This window comes from Oncorhynchus keta, chromosome 23, assembly GCF_023373465.1.
Source record: "Oncorhynchus keta strain PuntledgeMale-10-30-2019 chromosome 23, Oket_V2, whole genome shotgun sequence".
NCBI classification, from domain to species: Eukaryota; Metazoa; Chordata; class Actinopteri; order Salmoniformes; family Salmonidae; genus Oncorhynchus; species Oncorhynchus keta.
This window is the reverse complement of record NC_068443.1, coordinates 1,146,241-1,154,139: the sequence shown is the minus strand read 5'-3', so window position 1 is coordinate 1,154,139 and position 7,899 is coordinate 1,146,241. Positions and strand designations below refer to the sequence as shown.

Below are 7,899 nucleotides of genomic sequence, written 5' to 3'. Positions count from 1 at the left end.
AGTAAAGTGACCCCCCTCGAATAATATCCGAATTGTAGTGTATGTAAATAGAATGCCCCTGTGTTGTACCTTTTTTTCGCCACTAGATGGCAGTGATATGTTACCATCTCTACTGGAAGTTGACTGAAGGGTAAAGTGACCAAAAAGTCAATTTTCAAGTCGTTTTTTTGGCTCGGAGTAAAATACCAATCACAGTCCTCATTTCAATGGAGTAAATCTCGCTCATTTGACCATGGTTATGAAACTAAGCCATATATTTATTTAATTTTCTTTGCATTTGCAACTTCAGTAGCAACATCTTCTTGCTGCTGCCACAGGATATTCTAAAGATTAAAGTGTGCACCGCTGAAAGTAGAGACTGGGTTTAAAAGCTCTCCTATGGTGTTTCTGTAACGGATGTGAAACGGCTAGCTTAGTTAGCGGTGTGCGCTAAGTAGCGTTTCAATCGGTTACGTCACTTGCTCTGAGACCTTGAAGTAGTAGTTCCCCTTGCTCTGCAAGGGCTGCGGCTCTTGTGGAGCGATTGGTAACGATGCTTCGAGGGTGAATGTTGTCGTTGTGTGCAGAAGGTCCCTGGTTCGCGCCCAGGTATGGGCGAGGGGACGGTTTAAAAGTATACTGTTACATTTCCTAGGGTGTTTCACATTATGATTTTGGTGGGTGCTATTTTTGTTGCCTCAAAACTACCTCCATTCTTCCATTCGTTTGTATGGGTTACCTCCATTCTTCCATTCGTTTGTATGGGTTACCTCCATTCTTCCATTCGTTTGTATGGGTTACCTCCATTCTTCCATTCGTTTGTATGGGTTACCTCCATTCTTCCATTCGTTTGTATGGGTTACCTCCATTCTTCCATAGCTCTGTCACCTTTGACCTCAGATGGGATGTCTCCTGGTCTGACAAACACCACTCTAGCTCTGTCACCTTTGACCTCAGATGGGATGTCTCCTGGTCTGACAAACACCACTCTAGCTCTGTCACCTTTGACCTCAGATGGGATGTCTCCTGGTCTGACAAACACCACTCTAGCTCTGTCACCTTTGACCTCAGATGGGATGTCTCCTGGTCTGACAAACACCTCTCTAGCTCTGTCACCTTTGACCTCAGATGGGATGTCTCCTGGTCTGACAAACACCACTCTAGCTCTGTCACCTTTGACCTCAGATGGGATGTCTCCTGGTCTGACAAACACCTCTCTAGCTCTGTCACCTTTGACCTCAGATGGGATGTCTCCTGGTCTGACAAACACCTCTCTAGCTCTGTCACCTTTGACCTCAGATGGGATGTCTCCTGGTCTGACAAACACCACTCTAGCTCTGTCACCTTTGACCTCAGATGGGATGTCTCCTGGTCTGACAAACACCACTCTAGCTCTGTCACCTTTGACCTCAGATGGGATGTCTCCTGGTCTGACAAACACCTCTCTAGCTCGGCCACCTTCCACTGCAGGTGCGGGAGGCCTACGTAGGCGGCTGCAAAGAAAATCCATCTAAATCTCTCGCTTAAACTGACAGATTTAAATTACTTCACTACTGTGGCCTATTTATTGCCGTACCTCCTCACGCCATTTCCACACACTGAATATAGACTTCATTTTTCTTTCTATTGTGTTATTGACTGTACGCTTGTTTACTCCACGTGTAACTCTGTGTTGTTGTTTGTGTCACACTGCTTTGCTTTATCTTGGCCAGGTCGCTGTTGTAAATGAGAATTTGTTCTCAACTGGCCTACCTGGTTAAATAAAGGTGAAAAAATAATAAAATATAGTTTTTTTCTATGTCAGTGTGACATCTAGTGGCCTTTTGGGGTACGTCAACTATCCATTGGTGTCTGATACCTCATACCCCTGCACATTGACTCGGTACTGGTACCCTGTGTATGTAACCAAGTCATCGTTACTCAGTGTGGATTTATTTATTTTATTATTGTGTTATTTCTCTGTGCATTTTTGGGAAGAACCCATCAGTCAGCATTACACTGTTAGTCTACACCTGTTGTTTACCAAGCATTTCACTGTTAGTCCACACCTGTTGTTTCCCAAGCATTACACTGTTAGTCTACACCTGTTGTTTACCAAGCATTTCACTGTTAGTCTACACCTGTTGTCTACCAAGCATTACACTGTTAGTCTACACCTGTTGTTTACCAAGGACCCAGTCAGTCAGCATTTCACTGTTAGTCTACACCTGTTGTTTACCAAGCATTTCACTGTTAGTCTACACCTGTTGTCTACCAAGCATTACACTGTTAGTCTACACCTGTTGTTTACCAAGGACCCAGTCAGTCAGCATTTCACTGTTAGTCCACACCTGTTGTTTACCAAGGACCCAGTCAGTCAGCATTTCACTGTTAGTCTACACCTGTTGTTTCCCAAGCATTACACTGTTAGTCCACACCTGTTGTTTACCAAGCATTTCACTGTTAGTCTCCACCTGTTGTTTACCAAGCATTTCACTGTTAGTCTACACCTGTTGTTTACCAAGCATTTCACTGTTAGTCCACACCTGTTGTTTACCAAGCATTTCACTGTTAGTCTACACCTGTTGTTTACCAAGCATTTCACTGTTAGTCTACACCTGTTGTTTACCAAGCATTTCACTGTTAGTCTCCACCTGTTGTTTACCAAGCATTTCACTGTTAGTCTACACCTGTTGTTTACCAAGCATTACACTGTTAGTCCACACCTGTTGTTTACCAAGCATTACACTGTTAGTCTACACCTGTTGTTTACCAAGCATTTCACTGTTAGTCTACACCTGTTGTTTACCAAGCATTTCACTGTTAGTCTACACCTGTTGTTTACCAAGCATTTCACTGTTAGTCTCCACCTGTTGTTTACCAAGCATTTCACTGTTAGTCTCCACCTGTTGTTTACCAAGCATTTCACTGTTAGTCTCCACCTGTTGTTTACCAAGCATTTCACTGTTAGTCTCCACCTGTTGTTTACCAAGCATTTCACTGTTAGTCTCCACCTGTTGTTTACCAAGCATTTCACTGTTAGTCTACACCTGTTGTTTACCAAGCATTTCACTGTTAGTCTCCACCTGTTGTTTACCAAGCATTTCACTGTTAGTCTACACCTGTTGTTTACCAAGCATTACACTGTTAGTCCACACCTGTTGTTTACCAAGCATTACACTGTTAGTCTACACCTGTTGTTTACCAAGCATTACACTGTTAGTCTACACCTGTTGTTTACCAAGCATTTCACTGTTAGTCTCCACCTGTTGTTTACCAAGCATTTCACTGTTAGTCTACACCTGTTGTTTACCAAGCATTACACTGTTAGTCCACACCTGTTGTTTACCAAGCATTACACTGTTAGTCTACACCTGTTGTTTACCAAGCATTACACTGTTAGTCTACACCTGTTGTTTACCAAGCATTTCACTGTTAGTCTACACCTGTTGTTTACCAAGGACCCAGTCAGTCAGCATTACACTGTCAGTCCACACCTGTTGTTTCCCAAGCATTACACTGTTAGTCCACACCTGTTGTTTACCAAGGACCCAGTCAGTCAGCATTTCACTGTTAGTCCACACCTGTTGTTTACCAAGGACCCAGTCAGTCAGCATTTCACTGTTAGTCCACACCTGTTGTTTACCAAGCATTACACTGTTAGTCCACACCTGTTGTTTACCAAGGACCCAGTCAGTCAGCATTTCACTGTTAGTCTACACCTGTTGTTTACCAAGCATTACACTGTTAGTCCACACCTGTTGTTTACCAAGCATTTTACTGTTAGTCCACACCTGTTGTTTACCAAGCATTTTACTGTTAGTCCACACCTGTTGTTTACCAAGCATTTCACTGTTAGTCTACACCTGTTGTTTACCAAGCATTTCACTGTTAGTCCACACCTGTTGTTTACCAAGCATTTCACTGTTAGTCCACACCTGTTGTTTACCAAGCATTTTACTGTTAGTCCACACCTGTTGTTTACCAAGCATTTCACTGTTAGTCCACACCTGTTGTTTACCAAGCATTTCACTGTTAGTCCACACCTGTTGTTTACCAAGGACCCATCAGTCAGCATTTCACTGTTAGTCTACACCTGTTGTTTACCAAGCATTTTACTGTTAGTCCACACCTGTTGTTTACCAAGCATTTCACTGTTAGTCTACACCTGTTGTTTACCAAGCATTTCACTGTTAGTCCACACCTGTTGTTTACCAAGCATTTCACTGTTAGTCCACACCTGTTGTTTACCAAGCATTTCACTGTTAGTCCACACCTGTTGTTTACCAAGCATTTCACTGTTAGTCCACACCTGTTGTTTACCAAGCATTTCACTGTTAGTCCACACCTGTTGTTTACCAAGCATTTCACTGTTAGTCCACACCTGTTGTTTACCAAGCATTTCACTGTTAGTCCACACCTGTTGTTTACCAAGCATTTCACTGTTAGTCTACACCTGTTGTTTACCAAGCATTTCACTGTTAGTCCACACCTGTTGTTTACCAAGCATTTCACTGTTAGTCCACACCTGTTGTTTACCAAGCATTTCACTGTTAGTCCACACCTGTTGTTTACCAAGCATTTCACTGTTAGTCCACACCTGTTGTTTACCAAGCATTTCACTGTTAGTCCACACCTGTTGTTTACCAAGGACCCATCAGTCAGCATTTCACTGTTAGTCTACACCTGTTGTTTACCAAGCATTTTACTGTTAGTCCACACCTGTTGTTTACCAAGCATTTTACTGTTAGTCCACACCTGTTGTTTACCAAGCATTACACTGTTAGTCCACACCTGTTGTTTACCAAGCATTTCACTGTTAGTCTACACCTGTTGTTTACCAAGCATTTCACTGTTAGTCTACACCTGTTGTTTACCAAGCATTTCACTGTTAGTCTACACCTGTTGTTTACCAAGCATTTCACTGTTAGTCTACACCTGTTGTTTACCAAGGACCCATCAGTCAGCATTTCACTGTTAGTCTACACCTGTTGTTTACCAAGCATTTCACTGTTAGTCTACACCTGTTGTTTACCAAGGACCCAGTCAGTCAGCATTTCACTGTTAGTCTACACCTGTTGTTTACCAAGCATTTCACTGTTAGTCTACACCTGTTGTTTACCAAGCATTTCACTGTTAGTCCACACCTGTTGTTTACCAGGCATGTGACAGATACGATTTGATTGATCAACTGTGCAGTTGGCCCTCAGATTGCTATACCATATGTGGTTAGTCGATAAGTTAAATACTGACGTAAGATCTGGCATGAGTCTGCGATGTCGTCGGGGCAGGAACTCGGCCCATATCTTTACTGTACAAACAGAGGGGATGTTACTGGATCACAGTCATTCCTTGTTGTATTCACAACACTCTTTAAGGGGGTCAGCAACAATAAACATTAAAAGAGACCGTGAAAACCGTGTCATTCCAAGTGATTATTTTGGTGTGTGATTCTGATTCCAGTGTGTGATTCTGATTCCATTGTGTGATTCTGATTCCAGTGTGTGATTCTGATTCCAGTGTGTGATTCTGATTCCAGTGTGTGATTCTGATTCCAGTGTGTGATTCTGTTTCCAGTGTGTGATTCTGATTCCAGTGTGTGATTCTGTTTCCATTATGTGATTCCATTGTGTGATTCTGATTCCATTGTGTGATTCCATTGTGTGATTCTGATTCCATTGTGTGATTCTGATTCCATTGTGTGATTCTGATTCCATTGTGTGATTCCATTGTGTGATTCTGATTCCATTGTGTGATTCCATTGTGTGATTCTGATTCCATTGTGTGATTCCATTATAATGTTCTCTAAATGGATGGTGTTTTTATCTAGCTAGAGGTTAGCGTCTAGAAAACAAGCTGTAACTGCATTTATTTAACAAGCAAAATAGACAGCTCGATCCTGGATGGTATAAGAGCTACAATAGACAGCTAGGCAGAGATCCTGGATCTTATAAGAGCTACAGTAGACAGCTAGGCAGAGATCCTGGATGTTATAAGAGCTACAATAGACAGCTCGGCAGAGATCCTGGATCTTATAAGAGCTACAATAAACAGCTAGGCAGAGATCCTGGATGTTATAAGAGCTACAATAGACAGCTCGGCAGAGATCCTGGATCTTATAAGAGCTACAATAGACAGCTAGGCAGAGATCCTGGATGTTAATAGAGCTACAATAGACAGCTAGGCAGAGATCCTGGATGTTATAAGAGCTACAATAGACAGCTAGGCAGAGATCCTGGATGTTATAAGAGCTACAATAGACAGCTAGGCAGAGATCCTGGATGTTCATAAGAGCTACAATAGACAGCTAGGCAGAGATCCTGGATGTTATAAGAGCTACAATAGACAGCTAGGCAGAGATCCTGGATGTTATAAGAGCTACAATAGACAGCTCGGCAGAGATCCTGGATCTTATAAGAGCTACAATAGACAGCTAGGCAGAGATCCTGGATGTTATAAGAGCTACAATAGACAGCTAGGCAGAGATCCTGGATGTTATAAGAGCTACAATAGACAGCTAGGCAGAGATCCTGGATGTTCATAGAGCTACAATAGACAGCTAGGCAGAGATCCTGGATGTTATAAGAGCTACAATAGACAGCTAGGCAGAGATCCTGGATGTTATAAGAGCTACAATAGACAGCTAGGCAGAGATCCTGGATGTTATAAGAGCTACAATAGACAGCTAGGCAGAGATCCTGGATGTTATAAGAGCTACAATAGACAGCTAGGCAGAGATCCTGGATGTTATAAGAGCTACAATAGACAGCTAGGCAGAGATCCTGGATGTTATAAGAGCTACAATAGACAGCTAGGCAGAGATCCTGGATGTTATAAGAGCTACAATAGACAGCTAGGCAGAGATCCTGGATGTTCATAGAGCTACAATAGACAGCTAGGCAGAGATCCTGGATGTTATAAGAGCTACAATAGACAGCTAGGCAGAGATCCTGGATGTTATAAGAGCTACAATAGACAGCTAGGCAGAGATCCTGGATGTTATAAGAGCTACAATAGACAGCTAGGCAGAGATCCTGGATGTTATAAGAGCTACAATAGACAGCTAGGCAGAGATCCTGGATGTTATAAGAGCTACAATAGACAGCTGATCCTGGATGTTCATAAGAGCTACAATAGACAGGCAGAGATCCTGGATGTTCATAGAGCTACAATAGACAGCTAGGCAGAGATCCTGGATGTTATAAGAGCTACAATAGACAGCTAGGCAGAGATCCTGGATGTTATAAGAGCTACAATAGACAGCTAGGCAGAGATCCTGGATGTTCATAGAGCTACAATAGACAGCTCGGCAGAGATCCTGGATGTTATAAGAGCTACAATAGACAGCTAGGCAGAGATCCTGGATGTTATAAGAGCTACAATAGACAGCTAGGCAGAGATCCTGGATGTTATAAGAGCTACAATAGACAGCTAGGCAGAGATCCTGGATGTTATAAGAGCTACAATAGACAGCTAGGCAGAGATCCTGGATGTTATAAGAGCTACAATAGACAGCTCGGCAGAGATCCTGGATGTTATAAGAGCTACAATAGACAGCTAGGCAGAGATCCTGGATGTTATAAGAGCTACAATAGACAGCTAGGCAGAGATCCTGGATGTTATAAGAGCTACAATAGACAGCTAGGCAGAGATCCTGGATGTTATAAGAGCTACAATAGACAGCTAGGCAGAGATCCTGGATGTTATAAGAGCTACAATAGACAGCTAGGCAGAGATCTTGGATGTTATAAGAGCTACAATAGACAGCTAGGCAGAGATCCTGGATGTTATAAGAGCTACAATAGACAGCTAGGCAGAGATCTTGGATGTTATAAGAGCTACAATAGACAGCTAGGCAGAGATCCTGGATGTTCATAGAGCTACAATAGACAGCTAGGCAGAGATCCTGGATGTTATAAGAGCTACAATAGACAGCTAGGC

The 7,899-nt window shown here is 42.5% G+C and overlaps 1 long non-coding RNA gene across 2 annotated transcripts; it reads right to left on the bottom strand.

Annotated features, from left to right (window-relative positions):
- Positions 1-3,806: 3,806 nt before the first annotated feature.
- LOC127911096 (uncharacterized) lies at positions 3,807-4,601 on the bottom strand. Of its 2 annotated transcripts, none has more exons than XR_008077601.1 (3): positions 4,415-4,601; positions 4,127-4,378; positions 3,807-3,896 (listed from the first exon to the last, which is right to left on the bottom strand). It is a non-coding gene; the product is annotated as an uncharacterized LOC127911096 (long non-coding RNA). The 2 variants fall into 2 exon arrangements; XR_008077602.1 differs by lacking the exon at positions 3,807-3,896 and adding an exon at positions 3,940-4,004.
- Positions 4,602-7,899: the final 3,298 nt, after the last annotated feature.